Source organism: Chaetura pelagica, unplaced genomic scaffold (assembly GCF_000747805.2).
Source record: "Chaetura pelagica isolate M959 unplaced genomic scaffold, ChaPel_1.0 scaffold648, whole genome shotgun sequence".
Lineage (NCBI taxonomy): Eukaryota > Metazoa > Chordata > Aves > Apodiformes > Apodidae > Chaetura > Chaetura pelagica.
The window spans coordinates 594,151-617,235 of record NW_009954321.1 but is presented as its reverse complement, the minus strand read 5'-3'; the positions used below and the strand labels follow the sequence as shown (position 1 = coordinate 617,235).

Genomic DNA, 23,085 nt, shown 5'->3' with positions numbered 1-23,085 from the left:
TCCTGCTTCACTTCTGTAACAGCAGAAATGTGCTGTTTAAATGGAGCATGGTTGCAGAGGGATGATTTGACACAAAGCCAAATACCTCTTGCCAGTCATTCTGGACTTCACTAGCCTTTTCCATTCCCTCCCCCCTCCCCTGGCTAAGGAGCATCTGGCCCTCTCCCTCTGGTGAACTTGTGTGACTCTATTTCAAGTATAGATTTAGTTATTAAATCTGCAGATAAAGTATGGATCTGTTCCACTAATCAGATACTACGGTGATTAGAGCCATGGAAGTACTTGGAGAGATCAATTAGATTAGATTATCAAATCATTATAAGCAAAGTCTTAAAGACAAAGCAATAGAAAGTAATCCTGTGTCAGTGTATTTCTTTAGAGAGTATTTATGCTCCCTTATTGTTTGCTTGCCTCTGTTTTATCTACAAGTATTAAGACTGCAGTGACTCTGAGCCTCAAGCACAGAACTAAGTTGGAGGATGGAATAAACCAATTTCTACAGTAAAACTCTCTCTGTGATGCTGCTCATAGGCTAAAACACGTTATTGCTTGTAGTCTAGGTGAAAAAAGACATGGAAATCTTCCTTTATAAAGCAATTAGGCAGTTTCTTGGGGGACTTCATTTCAGATCTCTGGGGTTAGGCAGGAATTCTTCTGCTCTCTCACCAGTCTTTTATTACCTCTCTTATCTCATTCTGTATTTATTATTTTGACTGTGCAATCTTATTTTGACTACTTTTATTGCATAAACCCAGAGTTATGAACAAACAGTAGCTAATTCAGATAAAAGTTTGTGATTCATTCCTTAGTAGTCAATTCTCAGGGCTCCTGTGAAAATAGTTTTCCAGTGTATAATAGGCCATTGCTGTCAGTCCTAAGCCTTGAAGTTGTGTTTTCTGCTGCCTTCAGTGTAGTTTCTTATGTGCATACCTGAGATGTTTTTTTTAATGTATACTTTAGTAACTACTCTGGCTAATGCTAATATACTGTTTTCAGGACAGAACTGGCAGAATAGTATACATCAAAGGCAACAATTAGCGTATTTTCATTTGACTTGTTCAGCCTATTAGGTTGTTAAATTTTGCAGAGAAAATCATTAGCATGTTTAATTTGGGAAGGAAGCTCTTGGAAGAGGAGTTGTGGAAATAAATCACTCAGTGAGGAGACTCTCAACAGCAGCCAGGGCTCTGAAATACCATGAAACCTTTTCCCATATTATTATCTCTAAAAAGGTGGAAAAACTGCAGGATTATCACTGGTTTAGGAGTTAACAAAGAAGCTTCTGATAGTTTTGTCTAATCTTAAAATCTAGAGAAAGATTGTATCATATTCTTCCTGGACACTGACAGAAGCTCAGGTTGGCAGTTGCCATATACCTGCTCTTCTCTGAATGAAGGTGAAGGACATTTGAATCAGGCCTGACATAACATGGCTTATAGTTTGGGTTTGTTTTTTTCTTTCTCTAGAACTGTTTGCATCACGTGTGATGTTCCAACTGTTGCCTGCTGCTTCAGAATCAAGCTGAAGTTGAAACAGTGATGGGAAAAAACTGCGAAGGTCCTTTTTATCCCATCTTTATCAGGAGCATGTGATGTGACATTCCAATGATTTAGAAACAGTTATCTGGTATTAAATACATTCAAAAAGTTTTGGATTTTGACCAATTAAAAGCAAAGAGGAAAGGTCAGAAAGAAACATCAAAACAGAATAAATATGAACTAAAGATTCTACCATACAGCAGCTAATCAGGGCTTTTGTGTGTCCTGCTGTGCCAATATCTATTCAGAAACTAATAATTATGTCTCTGGTCTAAAAAAGAACTAATTTTGAAGACTTGACTGGACTAAAATCAAGTAATTTATTGCCCTTTTTTGCTGTGTTTTTATGATGTTTTGCCTGATTAAACATTCAGTGCTAGACATAGTGGCTTCTGGTTTTGTCCCTGCAATTTTCAGGTTCAAATTTATGTAAGTGCAGTTACTGTTCTTTGGTGCCAAAGTACTTGATTGCTTTCATAAACTAGGATATTTAGCTGCAAAACTGATATAAATGTCAGGATTACGTTATTAATTATTTTGAAGGCACAAAAATCCAGAAATTCCTTTCCTTTGTCCTCCAGTGGAATGTACCTGTACTCATTTGCACTCTGGAGGTAAATTTTTGGCCACATAAAAGTAAATCATGAAATTCAAATCAAGTTTTGCAAGATCAGCCCAAACTTTTATATCTAAAAGATGTAAACAAACATAAACGTAGAGAGAGAAATGGGAGAACTGAATGCTTTATAGATTTTGAAAATTGGGCCCAAGACACATAAATATATTTTCCCTTTTTTTTTGTCCTTTTTTTCTCTATTCTTATTTTCGCAAAATAATTTTGTACCAATCTTATATCACAGCCTCTCCTGTAATAACAAATATCTTTTACCTTATTCTGCACTTTTCCTGTGTTTTCTGATCTCACAGTCATTATTCTGTCTGATTTGTCTTTATTTCATGTTTCCACTCCCAGGTTTTTTCATTTCAGAAACATTGCTACCTCTTCAGGACAACAAAATCACGAGCTATTTATTTGCCACTATATCATTTATTTTTTTCCTTTATACTGAAGATAGAGAAACTAGGACATAAGAGGGGACTTTTGCAAAGTCACACACAGAGAAGGAAAGAGACTACATGTCATTGTGGAGTTGGAGTTAAAACATCCTGTCCTTTTAATTTTATTTATTATTATTTTTTTAAAATCTAGGCTGTTCATGATGTTTCTGGGTTGCTTTTATGGTTCATGTAGCTGAAATGATGCTTCTTGTCTTTAATTCCTACACAACTTAATCCTGATCTTTCCTAAATGCAAGTATTTGCAAGTTTACCCCCCACAGGAGCGAGAATCACATCTTATCTTAGCCCATGAAATATTTTCTGCCTCCCAGTTGCCTCACAGCCTCCAAATAGGCAAAAAGAAAGGGTTGCTGCAGCTTTTATTAATTATTTACGTGCTGTTATCAAACATTTCTAGAGCCCCATAAATTTACAGGCTTTAGTACAAACTCAGAGAAAGCAAGTTCCCTGCTGTAGAGAATTTACAACGAAGGGAAGACAACAGAGGTGAAGATATAAAGCCAGTGGATGTAGTAAAGTAGTGCAGGATACAGGGGGTTTGATAAGAAGGGATTGCCATAATACATGGTGTGAAGGAGGAGAGTAGGAGTGCTTGCATGCATGCATAGAGTGCCCAAAGAGGAGAAAGAGGCAGCAGTAAAAGCCAATAACAAATAACATACAGGGATTACAAGAAAAGCAAAAGGATTGACCTGATTTGTGTGTTTACCACTCAGCATCTCAGTGGTGCTCTTTCAGCTCCTGAATATAATCATTTATCTCAATGGGTGGCAGAGGCAGGTGCATGTTTTGAATGGAGGCCAAGATGGTGGACCAGGTTTCTCCACCACAGTGAGTTCATATGTTGCCCCAGTTAGTGACTGTTTCCAAAAGTCACAGGAAACAATGGGAAATGGCCCATTCAGAGGAGCTGATGACACTGTCAGCCCCTAGCACAGGGCTTACTTTGGGCCAGGGACAGCAGCCACTGTACTTCTGTCTCTGCCAGATGCAGCAGTGTGATGGCAAAGTGCTGCATCAGATATGCACTGAAGCTGTTTTCTTAACTCAATCCCTAACTTCCTGTAGAGCCATTATAATTTTCACCCTTGTTTTTCTAATACAGTTTTGGTTTTAGATATATGAAAGATGAGTATGAAGAGTAAAAGTGTATCTAAACAACCCTGAGTAACAAGAGGTGAACAGGCTGGACTTCATTTTCAGCAATTTCTGCTATTATACATTGTGTGGTAGCATCTCCATTGTTGCCTGCAATTGTCCCAGGTGGTACAACTGCTGCTATGGAGATCACCTGAAAGAATAGGAATATTCAATGGCACAATATTTGATAATCAGCCATAGCATTACAGAAAAAAAAAAAAAAAAAAAAGGTGAGGAAAAAAAACAAATTTTTAAAGGCCCAATATTTGATAATACGCCATAACATAAAAAAAAAAAAAAAAAAAAAAAAAGGTGTTGAAATAATACAAATTGTTGCTGAGATAAAACAGCACGTCTGGGAGTGGTACCATCCCACCTTGTCCTCTGGCTGCAAAGGACTCCTCGTAATCCCTTCTGACCAGGTACTCAGGCATCACTTCTTTTCTGATCAAATGTTGTTCATTATAGTGAAGAGCTGCAGAGAGTATTCAGAGACCCCATCTGCAGGTATTTAAGGTTCTCACTTAAGCATGCTTCTAATTTCAAGCTGGAGAGCAGCTGAGGAAGCTGGGGATTGTGGAAGGGTAGATCAAGGTAGCCTTTCATTTAAGGGCTTGTCTGGTGACAACATTGTCATTCACTATTATGGGAGCAGCAATTGTCCCACAGTTTGCTGAAACTGCAAGGATGACTCCTAAGGACCGTAAAACCCCTGGACATTGCTTGGCAGTTTAAAGGGGCTGTAAGATGTCTGTAAGTCTAGTTATAATATTATTGGCATGTTGTAGTCACTGTATGAATTCTGAGCAGGACAAATATTGGTATGGTCATGTGCTTTCAGCCTGAGCTAAAAAGACATTGCTGTTGGCCCTCTCTGTTTGCAGTTGCATTTATTTACTGTAGCTTCCTTTTCAGTAATTTTGAGATTATTTTAAGATACAGGAGTGGAATGTATGTGTCTATGTCTGTGGACAAAAAGATCAGCCAAAAGCTATGGATGGGCATGAATACATAATCAGCAACCTTGTACCTGCCTGTTAAAATAAAATAGCATTGAAGAACAGAACATTTGACTGTAATGTAAGTTGCAGTTACTTCCCTGCCAGGGCAGCAATCCTCTTGAGGCTGTCATCTATTGCAACTTGAGCGATTGCTAATTGCTTTTATGAAAGCACCAACTTCAATTATGTTTTTAGTGTGTCACTTGTACAGCTTTAGATTTGCATGTATTTAGAAAGGTGTTCATGCAGCGCAGAAAAAAATGAGGGAGCAATCAACAAAAACTAGATTCACATTTGAGTCATAGCATTGAACACACTGAAGCTACGACACAAACTGTGTGGTACCTGTCACACCACCAGTTCTGAAAAGTGGGAAAAATGCAGTGTTTTGTTATCTGTGAACACTCTCCACACCTCCTTTTGATTGAGGTTTGCACCTGGTGCTGCTGAAATGCTATTCCACACAGCAAGTGCTTATTTGTTAGCTGTGTTTGGTGCGAGACTTCACAGCTCTAGAGTGAGGTGCCCAAAATGCTGACTGCTCAGGTAGATGCTCAGTGGCTTCATAGGAAGAGCTGATGGCTCCAATAAGTGGCTTTAGTGAAAGAAGAGAGGGCCTTGACACCACATCTGGGGTTCACCTTGAGCTTTACAAAAATTCGGATTGGGATCCAGAGCACCTGGCTTGAGGCAAAGTCTCCTCCAAAGAGAAGAGACAATTGAAATGACTTTTATGCCTTCTTTGGAGTTACCATGTCATTTGTTCTGGCAGCAAATGCAAGAAAATTATTGTGCTTATTTTAACTTTTCTATGTTATCTTAATGGCCCAGAAAAAATGTAAAAGAGGTTCATATTGTGTGGAACACAGTGACAACTGCATTAATGCCAGTGTTTCTGTGAATGTGGCTTTTCAATATCCATCTTCATTTTACGGGCTGTGGTAGACAGGGATGAACTGCTTTATTGTTTTGCTCTCTTTTAGTGAATCAGAATAATTCCTCACAGTAATAAAACAGAGATCTGAATTAGCAAAAATCTGATCCTTAATTGACCTTATCTTGCTGCCAGTCTGATGTAATCCAGATTCTGATGTGGTCTTGCCCTCCTTGCTTATGAATAGAGAAAGAACATTCTCATTCCCTAAAAAAAACCCTTAGTTTTATTAAAAATAAGAACAACAAAAAATGAGTAAAAACAAAAGGAGCATCTTTCAGGTATTTTACACTTTTGTACTGTGTTTATTGGTTTTCACAGTTAAAATTGGTTGTAATTTTTAAATTTAAGTGTTTCTGTTATGACTGCATTCTTGGATTCAGCTGTGTCTTTGGCATCTGGTGGTGCCTGTAGTGGTAAAATGTTTCTCTAAGTGCAGTTTAGCAGCTAAAGACTCTGGTACCTAACAGCTTCCAGGGGCAGATATAGATTTTTCTTCTTTCCCCTTGCCCTGCCCCTTCCTTTTGTATTTTTAACAACCTGGTAGTAACCTATTGATTATTGTGTGCTTGTGAGTTATGCCTGTAGTAGCTGAAATCATTGGCAAAATGGTGATAGAGAAAATATATGTTGTATTTTAAAGAACCATTGCTAGATGAAATTAAGATTAATTTTTAGGTTTTGTAAATCAAAGTAACATAAAAGCTAAGAGTACATTTCATGGATTTTCAGTCTTATTAATATTTATTAAACTACAATTCTTTAGATTTCTGTATCGCTGATGCTCTTCATACGATAACGTAGGATTGTCTGAGATGAACATTAACTTGGACGCAACTGAAATAAAAGTGAACTAATTTTTAAATTTTAATTTCTCAGACTCAAAGAAATTAATAAAGTAAAAATGTCAGAAAAACATAATAATTAGATTTGAAAAGTTCTTGCTACTTTCTTTATACATCATGAATAATTTTAGGAATAAAGATGTACAAATTTCATTTAAAAAAAAAAAAAGGAAAAAAAAAAGAAAAACTCTTTCTAATCCTCTGTTACTATAAAAATTTAATAGCAATGCAACATTGAGGATTACCATCCAGCCTTCAGAAGTGCTTCTCTCATGGAGTCTTCTTGTCCACATCTTTTGTACTCTTCTGGACCAGACTTTATGGTACACTTGATGTTTCAGGGAAACCCACTCATTTCTATGTAGCAGCTGTGGGGAAGAGGAAAGCAGAATTTTTTGAGTTGATATTTTGTATCAACTCAAATGCATGTTGTTTGTATTGATTTAGATTTTTATATCAGTATACGTGTATCTTTTAGTGGTTTAGTATAGTCATTGGAGGTGCATTTGCTGAAGTGTCTAATATAAAGAAGTAATTATATATGTGATTTACAGAAAAGAGGGAAAATGGGCAATGATTTTCTTCATGTGTGTAAAAGCTGTTGAAAGATTCAGAAATTAAATCATCTTAAATTTATTTTTGCTTATCTTGGACAGAGGGAAATATTTGATTTAGCTAATCCAAGACCTTTTAGGAGTCAGGAAAAAATACCACAGTTATCTACACTGAGGTCCCAGCTTTAAGTAAGAATATGATTTCACATGTCTAAAATAATTTTTGTTCTTAGTATTCTTCCCTTCAGAAGTTAAAATTGGCTGACTGCCTTTGAGTTGATAAAATTCCTCATTTTTCTGCCTGCTGTAGGTTTTTCCTGGCCCATGTTTCTATCATGAAAAACAAGAGGAGCTTGAGTAATTTTGATACTGTTTTGAAAAACAAAGCAAAATTTTTTGCTATCTTACGGAGGAAAAAAGGCCACACCCCATCTGTTTCTTTTCTTTGCCTTTGCAGGTCATCTTTAAATTGAGTCTTGTGCTTCATATTTCTTTTGAGAATGAGCATTTTGGTCATAAATCACATTGAACGTTATGGCAGAAACCCTGCAAAAAAAAAAAGTTGTCATTTAAAGTGGAAACTGTGACAGAAGCTAAAGTAGAGGTAGCAGCAAAATGGGATGTGATGTTAGACTAGAGTGGAAGGCAGCCTCTTTTGAACAGTAACCACAGACATCTACACTTCCAAACCAATTAATAATTCATGATACACAACAGCCATGGATCATACTGTGTCAGTGCTGTACAGCTGTATTTTGATTTTCAGTTTTTTAGAAAAGCAACTTAAGGCTCAGGGTGCTTTGTGAGGCAGTTGTCACCCCTGGCAGATGCACTGACCCCCTGTCCTGCCGTGGCTGGGCTGTGGTGGCAGCCGGGGCCAAGTAGCATCTGTGGCTCATGGCTCCTGTTTGCCTTCTTGCCATGGCATGTGGCTTCTCCCAGATTTATTACGGGTGCTGATGGCAAGGATTCCTACAGAGAGAGCTGCTTTACTCATTTGCTTGTCTTAGTTTTTATTAATTGAAGTTTGAGCAAATAAATTAATCAATGCTGGTATCAGCTTCAGGCCGAACTGGGTGGGAAAATCTCAGTGAAGACCTCGTAGCTGTTTGTCACAAGAAAGTAGAAATGCACTATTCTGGCTTTTCACCCTGGTCTGCCAGAGGACTGGTGTTCCCCCCTTGCTCCCAGGCAGGCACAGGGTAGATGTGAGCATGTAATTATAGACTGGAGGCTGTTTCACAGGTCATTTGCATAAGAACACAAATTAGATTAGTTTAACATAATTCTGGTGGTTCCTAACCTCCCAGTCTTTGACTCAGCAACCTTAATGTTCATTTAATATAGTTTCTTGAGATTAATACAGACAAAGAGTCCCCATAGGTCCAATAAATCTGATAATCACATGGAAGGAGACATTTCTGAGAAAGAACAGGGAAATGAGTGTTCATATGGAAATGAGATGTTTCTTTATGGTGGATTTCAGTAAAACTGTAAACTACCAAAAAAAAAAAGAGGGTGAAATCTTCATCCCTTGAAATCAAAGGGATTTACTTGAGAGTTTATGTGATTAGCAAAGGAAAGATAGCTGCTGCAGGAGAGGAATAAGGATTTTTTTTTTTTTTAAGAAGCCTTTAAAGTGACATGGAGAGTTATAAATTGTAAGTTTCTATATTAGTGTTCTGTAGGATCCTGTAATGTTTCTTACACCAGAAAAGACACTTTTCAAAGCATATGTATTTGCATTGTTTATAATTAAAATATTAAATTCAGACTATTTATTGAGAAAAAACACTTTCATTTTCCTATGTTAATTGTTGCCTGGATAGTACTGTGTGTTCACTTAAATTCTGGGGTGGCATACTAGAAGAGAGGTAGTTGCATTTCCTTACAGATGATAAAATTGGATTAAGAAAACCACAATAAGAATTATCTACTTGATCTTCCACAATTAAGCATTAGTCTGGTTTAAAGCTTTAAAGTATCAGACAGAACAGCAGTGCAAGTTCTAATTAGCATAGTAGCTAATACATAGATTGGTGTTCATGTGAAATAAACATGTCAAAGAGCATAATACGTGTATTATTTTAATGCTAGTTGGGGTTTATTGTGATGTTAATTATAGATTGGGATTAAAAAAAAGTTATGTAGATGTTCTTATTAATGAGAGTAAAATACACTAATAGATAGATTTTTTTACTCCCCTATAATAGTAGAGAGTGGGAAATGACTTGCTGCCCTCATTTTACCTCCTATTTGAGATTACAGAAAAAATACCTTCAGCTGCTTTAATTTACCTCCTTTCTTCCTAAACTTTTGGCTTCAAATTTTAAGGTGCTTTCAGCAATCACAAGGCCTAGAAATATCCTAGCTGAAATTTTTATGTAGCCTTTGGCTTCAGAAGGCTTAAAGAATGATAGAAAATACAGTGAGGTCTGCGATTTACAAACACTGGTGAGTGTTAACATGGCAGTGGTGACCTGGCAGTGCACGGGTACAGCCTGTACTTCTCCTAGGTCCATGATGGCCCTCAGGTTTCATTCAGCTTTTTTTGGGAACAACAAAGGAGGAAAGGTGCATATACTTTTGCCCGGGGGATTTTTTGAATGGATCATTAGATTTTCATGAATCTTGGGGTCAGAGTGGAGCCCCCCTGTGTCAGGCAGGCAGTGGGTACCTCTTCAGTGTGGCTGCTCAAGTCCCTGCACTGACAGGGGTAGTACCTGAAGGGGCTACAGGAAAGCTGGGGAGGGACGTTTCATAAGGGCTTGGAGTGATAGGATGAGGGGTAATGGTTTTAAACTGTAAGAGGGGAGGTTTAGGTTAGATTTTAGAAATTTCTTTGAGGGTGGTGAGACACCGGCACAGGTTGCCCAGAGAAGGTGTGGATGCCCCTCCCTGGAAGTTTTCCAGGCCAGGTTGGATGGGTCTTGGAACAACATAGTCTAGTGGGAGGTGTCCTTGCCCATGCAAGGGGGTTGGAACTAGATGATTGTTAAGGTCCCTTCCAAACTGAACCATTCTGTGATTCCATGATTCTACAGTAGCTCTACTGCAGTGAATACTGCATTCTCACCTTAGCTAGAGAAACAGTTGCTCACTTTGTGGGTTATACGAGACAAGTGTCCCCCTCTGGCTGTAAGATCCCCATCCTTTCCTCCTCTTGCTCCCTTTCTTCCCTCCCCTCCTGCAAAAAGCACATCCTATGGCAGCAGAACCAGCAGAGTGGTCTCAAGCACAAAACTGTACAAGGAAGAAAGGAGGTTAAAAGCCCTTGAAACATATGGCATGCTTTGGCTTAATAGGAAGTAGGTGGCAATCTCTGCAGGGATGCAGTATGGTTTTTTGAAGCATTTGTTTCCCAAATAGTTTTTTATGATTTTTCCAGCCCAGACAACCAGTAAGTGAATGTAACTCGATTATACACCACAGAGTAACATGCGCTGTCTGTAAATGTGGCAGTGATGAGTTTGATGAAAAGGAGGTGGCAACCAAAACAAAGACAAAAAGTGCTCTAAGGACTATGTAGAAATTAAAAGCAGGTGCCATTTAGGCTATTGCTGTAGAGCCTGCTGATACTGTTTACTTCCCTGCTGAGGTAGAAATCTTTCTCTGCTAAAAGCCTTCACAAGAGCTCTGAGAATATCCCTGCGCAGCAGCGTGTTGCAGGACACATTGGAGAGGAAAACTGTTAAAGCCATCTCTTAGCTTTATTGAATTATTACTGCTCGGGGAAATAAAAAAAAAAATACACTTAAGAAAACCCCAGCTGTTAAACGTAGTGCTTTTGGAGGGAGTGTGTTTGCTTCAGTGTGGTATTTACCCCCAAATCAAACAGCAATAGCTACTGCACTGGATGTGAGGAACAGATTTACAGGTCTGTGTTACTTCTCCTGCAAGAGTTGGCTTTGAGGGCACTTTGCTCAGTGCTGAGAGAGCAGCTGGGGCCAAGCCTGCAAGTGGTTGAACTGAGAGGGAGGCTAGAGGGGGCTCTGCAGTGGGAACTGCCTAGCTGGCCAGGGCTGGGTGAATGCTGCTGCAGCACCAGGCATGGGTTAAATCACAGGTTAGAGATGGCTGAGTAGCTGATTTCCATCTCTTCTCTTCTCTGCCTTCTTTCACTCCCTCTCCTGCTCTTCCCTCCCTCCCTGTTCTCTCTCTCTCCCTACAAAGTATATATTATTGAGGCTGATGCAGGATCCTGGAGCCTTAAGCATCCCCTGGCACTTTGTGGAGCACTACAACAATTGATTACTTCATTTTTTAACAGCATAGGATTATATTAGCATGGCTGGGAACATGATAATTTTCTCGCGATACAAAGATAGAAAATGGAATGCGTTCCTATAAAAAGTAGGTAAAAATTTTAACCATTGTCTAGAAGCCCTCACGATATTGTGACTGCTGTGGCAGGTGAATAATGAGCCACTATGCCAGGCTTCCAGCTAAATGGGGCTTTGTCCTGTCTATGCAGCAAAGGCATCCAGAAGAATGCAGAGCAGTTTTCCGGTATACAATGAATCACTCAGTGAGGCCAAGTGACACTCTCCGAACACTCGTCCCAGATATTACAGCTGTTGAAGGAAGCTGCTTATGAAACAAGGGTAGGCTCAGTTGCTTCATGACCTTACAGCTCCTGTGCTGTAGGAAATAGTTGGGGTAACTCTCTGCAGGAATAGCATTGCTTTTAAATCCATAAAGCTCTGAAAATGGAATTGCAGGAGTGTTAGAAAGCTATTACTTTGGGACTTGACCTGGGAGGACGGACACTGACAAACCATTTGGGTAGACTGCAAAAACTTCAGGAGAGAGAGGGGTAGGAATACCAGGAAATGGGATGTATGTCTCTTCCAAGCTTGAAAATATATCAGATTTTATCACACTTGTGAAGTGGACTCTTTCTTGCATGCTCAGCTTTTGTCACAGAGGGAGCTGTGTCAGTATTTAGGTATGTAAGTGGAAATTTGGGAAGTTTTGCAAACCAAAATGTTTAAATGGCGTGGACCTAAAAATAATCTCCTCACTGGTTTTAATAGTGGAAGAGTTTGAGGTGCTGTTGTGACTGCTCTAATGTGGTGAAATACTGTCCCTGCTTTTGCTGCTCCCATGATGAGCAGCAACATGATCTCTGTTCTATATTGTCCTGTATAAGCTCTTGGAATGGCCTGTGAGCAGTGACAGGCACCCTTATGCCTTAGAGCAATGGGAATATATTATTTCCAAAATATACCTGCTTTCAATTTCCATCCACTTATTCCCTTGAAGATTTAATGTGTTTCAGAAGTAGATACAGTCATAGGTAAGAATGTATTCCAGCTGGATTTGGAAGAAAGGTTTAATTTGAAGACTTTTCCACTGCAGCATAATTTTCTTTACTCCATAGTCAGTATCTTAGTGCTGATAATATACATTATTAAACTTCACTTTCATTTTAATGAATTTCTGTTAAGAGAGATTATGTACCGAGGATTCATAATATTTATATACCTGCGTAAGTCAGAAAAGAGAAGATTCTACCACCAAGGGGATCGTGCTTGTCCGTAGCCTTTTTAATGAAGAGCTTTTTACTTGTAAAGCAATGTGAAGATGTAATTCCTATGTGCACCCTCTGGGATAAGAAACAAAATCAGTGGTATAAGCACAGGATCATTCGTTAGGTCCATGATAATCACGTAAGAACAGCTTCTGATAATTAGAAATTATTGTGTGTGTCAGCAGCCAAGTGAGGTCTTGCACTTCCTTTTTGCCCTCAGGGTTTAAGCCTAGTGTAGCCAGCAATCATTTCCCTTGTCCATGCTTTGTTTATCATCCATCACAGAAAAGTGTTGTTTCTTTTTTTTTTTTTTTTTTTTTCCTTAAGATACAAATTTTCTGCTGTCCTGAGGCCAAATTGTGATAAATCACATACACTTTCAGAAGCAAAATAAAGATCAAGGTGGTATCATCTGGGAAAAAATACATACATGTACACAAACTGTTGTATGTTACTTACTCTAGTGTGTAAATCTGTGCCTATTTAATGGCCAGTTGCTGTGTGCTGTAAAATCTGAAAACTGTGCATGGATAGTCATTAGGGAAAGGGAGCAAAGCTTGGGGTACCTCCTGTCACCCCCCAAGGATCTGGGCTGTTCTGCCTACTCCCCAGCTGCTCTCCAGAGCATAGATCTTCCTGAGGTAGTGCCCTCTGCCAGTCTCTGCAAATGTCCTGGATATCCTGCAGTGTCTAACAAGGTGCAAGATGTTCCTGTTTCAGCAGCAGATCCATCCCAGGATCCCTGTGTTCCTTGAGCTGTGGGACCCGACACTGAACCATTCATTTGTTCTGCCCTCACAGCAGTGACACAGAGAAAGTACTGCATGTGAAACCAGGAGAATTTTTTTTCTCCCCTATCTCAGTCCCCTCCTGTGCAGCAATCAGGATCCTTCAGAGACATTTCAGGTCGACTCGGTTGCTCTTTTAGCACTGTATTGGAATAGCTTCATTACAGTCAATGGAACTATTCCATTGAGTAACTTATTCAGCAGGGTGAGAAAGAAGCTCACAATATGGCCATAATAAAAGACCCAATTTTGTCTTCTTTAAATGCACAGAATTTCCATTGACTTCGGTGCAAAAGGAAACAGGGATATCAGGCCTAAGCTCTCTAACTATAATTCTACTTGACACATTTGACCTTTATTTTTAGAACAATTTTACTTTTAAAGGAAAATCTAGAAATAAACGAGCATTTATCTATTTACATAGGGGAAAAAATGAAATCATTTCTGTTCTTCTGTCTGGGTGCTGGAGCATTATAATGTGCCTGCCAAACCCGATGTGTAGCTTGGCCTTCAAGCTCGACAGCAAAGCCTTAAGTGAATAGAAGACACAACAAAAGCCTTGTTTGAAGTATAGCAGGACTATGCTGGGGACTGCAATTACGGTTCAGGATATCAACCCCTGTGTCTCTGAAGTCGTCTTTAAACAGGTTTAGATGGGACAGAGTTAAATCTTGGCCCAAAAATGAATAAGGTCATCTGTAATTTTTTTTATGTGACAGGAGGTACAGCATGTACTGTGACATGTATTTGTAATGTCCAGGAGTCGGTACTGGAAAGACTCCAAGTTTCATTTTGCCCAGACTGAAGCAACAGTTTGCAACTGTTGTTCTGTGATATTCCCCCCCCCTCCAGCCTTGTGTTTGGCTGCACACAAGGATAGAAGGGATCCTGGCAGGGGTTGCAATGTAGGAATCCAGCAGCAGGTGGCGCCCGGGAGCACCACGGAGCGCTCCCACCTCCGCCGGCCGCGGGAACGGGCTCGGAATTGGCTTCAAACAAACAAACAAGCCAAAAAAAAGGAGCAGTCCCCTCTTCTTGCTAACGGTAAGCGCGTTTAGACCCAAGGTGTCTCTTATTTTACTTGTTTATCGCGGTCCTTAAAGCCTTCTGGAAGAGTCTTGGATGTTTTTCAAATAATTCTACTCATTATTATAAAAAGCCCATGTGTGTCTCGTCTCAGAACTCTACAAAAATCAATGAACTTCTATTAAAAATGCCACGATACAAAGCGAATGAGCGTGGGCACAAACCCAGGAACTTCCTTGGCACCACACGGTTTATTTCTTTTGAAAACAACTCCTGTCAGGGTTGGGATGGGGCACTTCCATTCAGTGATACTTGGCTCGTCTCTGTCTCCTACGAGCATCCTGTCCAGCTGTGGGAATGTGATTAATAGATCAGTCATGTCATAAAAATAATTCCATAATGTTATCTTTGTATTTTCAGAGTGTAATACTTTTCCCTCTTGATGGTGTAGCTGCTTCACGGATACCAGGGGGCTAAACCCACCATCCCCCTGCAGTGCATTGAAATGAGCTAAACTCTAGAAAGGAAAAATGCAGTATTAAAATGTAATGTATTGCTTCTAAAAATTATATTTAATTAAAAGCCCTTGTAAGAGGTAAACTAGAAATCAAAATGATCACTGCAGAATTTATGTATTATTTCCATAATAATAATTCCAATGCAATTTTTATACGCCTTGCACTTTATGTCCTGCCTATAACATTTATCTCATTTAACATATTGGTATATTTTACTGGAATAACCAAACTCATTACTTTTGTGTTTGATAGGCAGGAAGAGAGAGGAGGGAAACTTTTAAATTCATTTAGAGTCTGTGTTCTGTTCTGGAATTACAGATACAAGCTGCAATAGCTGAATATTTTTTGGTACACAAAATCACAGAATATTAGGGGTTGGAAGTGACCTCAAAAGATTATCTAGTCCAACACCCTGTCAGAGCAGGATCACCTAGAGTAGCTCACACAGGAAAGTGTCCAGGGTGGGTCCTCCGTGCTGGACTCCTTCAAGCAGTTCCTTGTCCTTCCTGAAATGAGGGGACTGGACATAATACTCCAGTTGTGGCCTCACCAGGGCAGTAGACGGGGAGAAGAACCTCTCTAGACTTACTAACCACACCCTTTCTAATACACCCCAGGATGTTTTTGGCCTTCTTGGCCACAAGGGCACATTTCTAAAAAGAAAAATATCTATAACTCAAAAGGCATCACTGATATATACTGATAGATATGAATGGCTTTTAATCAGTTGCCCATATATAAGCTAAAAAAGTTCACTGTGATCAGCATCTTTTAATTAGAGACAGTTTTCCAAGACCTATATACTTTAAATTCCATTGTATGAGGTCTGATTTTCTTCTCCTAGGGAGGAGAGCCTTTAATACATGTCATCTTTGACTTCTGGTACTTCATGACGAGTATTATTGTATTCCAAAAAGCACAACCTATGACTCCTAGGTGAAGGGGAGAGCCATGTGGAGCTGGACTAGAATGGTGCACCCTTCCTGAAAATATAAGGGTGGAAATTCTTCTGGGATCACTTTGGAGTGACTGAAGATGCATTTAAATGCAGCTGAGACATTTTGCCTGTGGAACAGTGTATTGTTGCCAAGTGAACAGTAATTCTTGCCGACCAGACCTGTGGTTCAAGTTAGGACACTCAGTCCAGAGGTGGGCCTCTGAGTTCAACTTATTTCTCAGCACCATTCCTGTTTCCTGGTGCTTTTGATCCACTTTATGACTTTTGGAAGGTCGTTTTTAATCTCCGCTTCTCCTACCTCTTTGCAAGTTCAAACACTTTGTAAAATCTGCTGGGGAAATGTGATGTTTGTGCAGTGTTGAGTCTATCTTAGCATGGCATAATAATTATACTGCCAGCATTTTAGCTAACAATATGTTCTGAATGCTACCCCACTGTGAGTGATTCTAGTTTTCATTGTGGTCTTATTAAATCAGCCTGTAGTTTTTACCAGAGCTAACACAGGACCCAGTTTACGGTCAAGAATACAAAAAAGCTTCTTAGATCCTTCAAAGGAATGTATCAGATGTATAGAATAACCTCTCATTATTCTGATAATGAGAAAACAATCACTTGACCTAGAACTTCAGGGAGAGAGAATATTGTAGGCACTATATAGGAGCTCTTAAGTTAATTGGATTGGAACCTGCTTTCTGTAACTAATTTAGTAGTTGCCAATAGTATTGGACTGAGCTTCTCACCTTGCCCATGAACCTGAATGGGAAAAAGCAGTGGCATCTTCCTCACAGCCTTCACTCTATTCCCAACTATATTGTGTCTTTTTATTAAAACACCTATAGCATTGCCTTTGTTTGTGGTAGTTTGTTTGTTTGTTTTGTTTCATTTGCTTTTTTATGGTGGTGGGTTTTTTAGTGTTCATTGTTGTTTTGTTTTTTGTTGTGTTTTGTTGTTGTTGTTGTTGTTGGGGAGATCTGTCAAATACAAAGCAGCTTCAGGCCACATTCCTATTTTTGCACAAAGCATTGGATAGCCCCAGTGGTATCCACTTTAAATCACTGCAAATACCATTGCAAATTCTCCATCCATCCCTCTGCCTAATGACTGTAGTGCTTAAAAGAACTTGGATGGAAAATAGTTTGCTTTTACTCAAAACAATGCTGAGGTAATTAGATGTTCTAAGTTGCCTGAATGCTGCAAGTACCATTAGGCTCTTTTGGCACATGAAAGCAGAGCAATGGGAAAGGTACTTTAGAAAATCACATATAAAATGTATTCAGGAGTTATTTTTGAAAGGTATTGCAAAAGAAAAAAAAAAAAAAAAGCATACTTTTTCTACATTTAAGTAATAAGTAGTTCAGCAAATCCTTTTTCAAACTTGTCAAAATGTCATATCCAGGTACTGGATTGGAAAATTAGTAACTGCTGAAGTGTGTGAGTGTTTAAAGGTGTCACTGTGTGTAGCAGGCTGGTGGATTTTATCTCCTGGCTTTAAGAAGAGATGTTAATCATTATGGCTGATATTTAAAATGTCAGAAGACCTTAGCATGAGGATAAAGGATTTAAAATGAGACCTTGCTGTGTCATGTTTCTTCACAAAAAAAAAAAAAAAAAAAAAGGAAGATCAGCACCTGTTCCTTTTCTCTCTTTTATTTTATTTTTAATTCAGTGGCACTGTGAGAGCTGCACCAGCATCACAAAAGCACGTGAACTAGTCGAGCTGCAAGGTGGAGAAATGGGCTGCTGAGCTCTTTGGTACAGCTCCCTTTCCTTACATCCCTGTTGTAACTCCTGTACTCTTTCATAGCAGTATCTGGGACCATTGCACCCAAGGGCATTGGCAGGGCAGCACGGCTGGAATAAGGGAACCTTCATTTATCACTTCCATCCTCACCTGCTGCTTGTCTTGGGTTTTGTTTCTTTTTTTTTTTTGCCTTTGGATGAGGCTCTGAAACAATAAGGGAAATTTTCTCTTGCAGCAGGTTTCTTGGTGAGGATTTTGACTACCCCTGCTTAATGTTTTCTAAGGCAATGCCAGGTAAGCAAAGCTGCAGAATTATTTCCCTTCCACAAAAAAAAAAAGGAAGTTAAAAAAGCCAGTGCATTTAAACTACTCAAAGTGGACTTAAAGGCTGTGAGAGTTTACAAGGGGTAAAGAAGAAAACTAATATTTCTTTTTTGTTTGTTTGTTTTCTTATTTCCTTTTTTTGTAAAAGGCTTCAGTGTGCATTCAGGTACCTGAAGCATTAAATTATTTGAGTTTAAGCATATATACTTTCCACTCTGCCAGTTTAATTCTGCTTATCTTGGTAAAATTAAGGAAGTGATATGTGCATTTCTTGGCTTAGATGTTCACTTGGACAACCTGCTGCACTGAGACATCTGAAGGATGGGGTTTGTTAAACATACCACAGATACAAAATGATCCATAACTATGGAACAACACGACAATAATAACCTGTTCAGAGCATTTAGGCATTTTGTCTAAACTTAATTCTTATGGTGGTTTAAGGATTTTAGTTAGGGTTGTGGTTTTCTTCCTATCAAATTTCATCAACAGTATGAGCTGAGCTACCACCAGATAAAGTTATACAAAGTCAGATAAATTGTTCATTTTTAGAGAAGACAGAGTTCAAAGGAAGTGGTTTGTATACTGAGTAGTATTTTATATGCTAGGAAATAGACAAAAAGACAAGATTTTTTGCTTATGGCAAGGTAACACAGATAATTTGTGTTTGGTATTTCAGCTTAAAAAAGAGAATGGAAGATGTCTTTATGAATATTAATTGACACCTTTCCACAATTTTTCTATGAAACAAGCTGTTTCCTAAGACCTGTAATGGCTGTTACCTTGGTACCATTGTGAAGAACATTTGAGTCTCAATCTTTCCTCAGTGTTTCTAGCAGACTGGGTGGTTTTGTAAAAAGAAAAGTTACTCTGGGGATAGGAAGCAAGCTACAGATTTGGCATCTGAGTTCACAAGTTAAATTCACGTTGCTAATCTTGGAGTTTCTGATGGCCTGTGAAATCAGTAGAAGGTCATATTTGTCCTCTCTTGCACTTGAGCCCCACAGAAAAGGGGGTACTTTTGGTGCCTTCAAGTCAGACATGCTTCAGTTAACTTTCCACCTTCCTTTCAGAAATCAGATACTTTGCTCGTTGTTGCAAGAGGCTGTTTTCTCCCCCTCTCTCAAATCTCACCTCCATCACCTCTCACAAGCTGTCAGAGCACAGCGGAGCCGCGGGGCCAGGCTGAGCACCAAGGTCTGGGTTCTCATTCCCCAGGGGCTGTGTGCCAGTGCTGCCACATCTGCTGTCACCCAGCAGCTGCAGCATCCCCGCCAGCCCCCTCCTGCTTCTGACACACAGGGTGAGACTGAAACCTGGCGTTACTTTCAAGCCCAGGTTTCTCAGACAGATCTAGTATGTTGTGCTCACAGCTACTGTCTCCAGAAGGCATTTGCAGTATTGGTCTTTCTGCAGATGGAAGTTTTGTTTGCTTTTTCTCAACGTGATGCAGAGGAGATAAAAGGCATACATTTCATTACAGAATACTGCACTTTCAGAAGTGGTTTAGTACTCAACCTGATAAAATTACATTTAAATGTGTTCAGCGTTTCTACTGCGTGCACATGTTGCTTCCCATGGCTTGCTCAAAATAAAAGAAACCTGACATTATTTTCTCTCTCCTGATAATATGCTGTGTGTTTCTTTTCTCTCACTTTTCTTCACTCCTTATAGCCTCTTCTTATTTTGTTCTGCCAGTCATGCATTGGCATTTATTTCCCACTAGCTGAGAAGTGGATGGTTCCAAAACAGATGATACAATACAATGATTTTTACCAGAAAGTTTAATGGAAAATCTCAGTAAATCTTCACAAGCTATCACGGATTGGAAAATAGAGCACAGTCCAGGAAAAGGCATAAACATGTGATACACTACTTGGCATGTGGTAGTCGATACACTGATAGCAAAGTTTTTATCCCTAAGTAGAAAAAAAGGTGAATAATTAGTAGCATATAAAAGAGAAAAAATACTTTTTCTTCTCTCAGAGATGACAGTGGATGCTCTTGCTGAGAGCTGTATTTCTCAAAGACAGGAAGATTAAGTGCAGGCAATTTCTATGTAAACATCATCAGGATCAAAACATTGTCTATAACTTCTTAGTGTCTAAGGCAGCTTTGACAAGTATAAACCTGACAGCCAATGGTCAGAACACAATTAATACATCTTTCATGTGCTGAAGTTAGTAGGTCTAAGGTCTCCCTGGGGTAATATGATGTAAAAGTGTTCATGGCACTAATTTACTCACAGGCCATTAGCTCTCTGTAGATGCTAGACTTTAAAGACCTGTGTGCAAGGAACATACTCTTCAGATACCCATATTACACTGTGGTCCTTCATTTTCTTAATGCAATTTCCTGGAGCCATCTTGTTGGTCCTATGATGTGCAATGAAGAGCAGAGCTCAGAAAGTCATAACATTGAATAATAGGTCTTTCTATTTTGCACTAAATATTTTGAATGTTGTATTTCTTAAGCAAAGAGGGGAGATGAAGTCTTACATATAAAAATGATTTGTTGTAGTCAGTTTTGACAAACTATCCTCTGGTGTTTCAGTGTTTTAAATAAATTGGCACTGAAATATAAAAAGCTAATGATTGTTATGCAGCTTTTTTATAGTCTTTCTGCCTCTGTTGTCCAATTTTAATAAGGTACCCATAAAAAAAAAGAATAATGAAGCAATATATAAACAAGCTTATGAAGACAGCTTTTTCTCATTAGGTCGAACATCCTACGATTTTATAGATAGATTTTTTTAATATTCTGAAAGAAAGTTTTGGATGAAATGCCAAGATTCTATAGGAGGACACATAATGATGAGCAATTAATGTCACATACTAAATTGTGTTGCCATTTGAACAGTATATCATGCAGTTCTGTGCCAGCAGATTCAACAGTTGTGTCAGCCATCATTGTTCAGCATCCAAAGGGTCATCTTTCTATCCGAGCAGGGTAGTCTAATTGCTTACAATGTGCACATCATAAAAGATAATGTGTGGGATCTCTGGTGATCTTTTTGATCGAGAATCAATTAAAATGAGTTGCTGTTACTGTGACACTAGATGTAGACAAAGTGAGACTCACTTGACAGTTACTAATTACAGCAGGAAGCCAAAAAAAGCCCTGTAGAGATACAAGGACAGAAATGGCTGAATTAGTAAACTGTGTTGACACACTCACTCAGTATTTTTTAATATGCAAGGATAGCATATTCCTATGTCTAGTGAACCTGACAGGCATGAGTTACTGACACTTTATGGAAATGAAGTGGAGAATATGATTTTATTTATTTATTTATTTTTACGATTAGAGTATCTCAAAGCTAATGATGCTAGCAAAATGGCATGAGCAAGCTGTCTCAGCAGGGGAAGCATGCACTTGTCTCTCTTGCTGCCTGAGTTCAAAAGCAACCTCTAACTAGATGCTTTTTAACCTGAGGATGCCACCAAGAAAATGCTCCTGTTCTTTAAAGCAAATGGATGCTGACTTCTGTTCCCCTCTTTTACTCCTTGAGGTGCCCAGTGGGATTTCTACATCACCTTGCTTTAGAGCAGGAACTAAATAAATGTAAATCTGGGATAATTCTGCCCTGCTGTCTCTCACTCGCAGAGCTCCCTCAGCATATGCCCTTCTTTGGGACAGTGTCCAAGAACAGCCATGTTCAGATGCCTGGGGGGAGGAAAGGAGCTTTATTTTGTTGGTTTTTTTGCTGTTTTTTTTCTTCCTCTTGATCTCATCTGAAAAGTGCCAAATGATCTTGCCATGTTCTGGGTGATTTCGTGTGTTTCACTGGGAAGTGTGTATGCCCACAGGAGGTCAACTGGTGCTGTGTAAGATGGAATCTGATAAGAACCTAACCCAGCTGTGCTGCTGTTTTGAAACTGAATCCTATATGAGAATCCTAGGGTGTCCTATCTTCTGGTTTGCCAGAACATTTGTGACTATTTTTTAAAATAACTCTTACAATTTTATGAGTCTGAACTTGTTATCCTTTACCACATCATAAAATTTTCCTTACATTTTCTTAGCAAGCATTTTTTACAGCCTTGGACTTCTAATTGGGAAAATTGGGACTTCTTTAATGCCAGTGCCATATTTCAGCTAATGGAAGAACCTGACACAGCACTGAGGCCAGCACTTTCGTGCATGTTTATGACACTATTTTCAACCTTGGGTTGTGCTCAAGTCTTTTTCTTCTTGCCTGTTGTCAGACTTGCCAAATCACATCTGTTTTTTTCTTTACAAGCTCTCTGGAATCTGACCTTGCCTCGCTTTCCTCTTCTGGGCCCATAATGTCTCTCATAGTGACATAACCCCCTGTTTGATTTCTCTCTAGCTGCTGTGGGACCTCCCAAGCTTGTGATTTTTTTCTTGTATTGAATCCTATTCCAACATACTGTGGGAATGCAGAATACCATGGGGCCAATGCCTTTCTTCTGTCCCCTAAAAAATAGCTGAAGTTTATTTTAAGGTTTAGCACAAACTGGCTGCCTGTGCCTGAAACCATACATTTCCTCAGGTTCTGTACCTCTAAATTATTGACTGAATGATCTCTTACCAAACTGAGCATGAATTAGCAGCACAGAAGAGCACAGGCTCTTCAAAAGTATTTCTTCAGTACTAAGGTGACTTCTGAAAAACAATGCATCACGTTTCTGTGGTGAAATTACAGTGCTACTGAAAGAGCTTCACCAACAAGAAGTGAAGAAGTAGACCAGTTGTGGTAATCAAAATATAAATGGTTTTCAGCCAAACATGGTGTGTGAACCAAAGCTGAGAGCTGACTCACAAATTCATACTGTAAAAGCTCAGAAGGAAACATCATAATCCAATTTGATTTTCTGTCTGCAGACTTTCACCCAATCAATTCTGTGATACAAAGCTGCTGTTTCTAACCCAGATAAACTCAAGTTATTAGGCTGTGTTGGTGTTGCAGAACAAAGACAGATTTATTTTTTTTTCCTGTTCCAGAAAATGATTCTTTAATTCCTGAGGAAATAGAAAATATTTTACTAGTTGATTCTTAAATTGATCAACTAAATGAACATGTTACGGGCTTAAAACATGAGATACCCCAGGAAAAGTTGGTTAAGGTGGAATGCAGGAAT

The 23,085-nt window shown here is 39.0% G+C and overlaps 1 protein-coding gene across 7 annotated transcripts in view; it reads left to right on the top strand.

Annotated features, from left to right (window-relative positions):
- NLGN1 (neuroligin 1) overlaps window positions 1-23,085 on the top strand; it is a 293,532-nt gene that overhangs the window by 12,550 nt on the left and 257,897 nt on the right. The window lies entirely within an intron of this gene.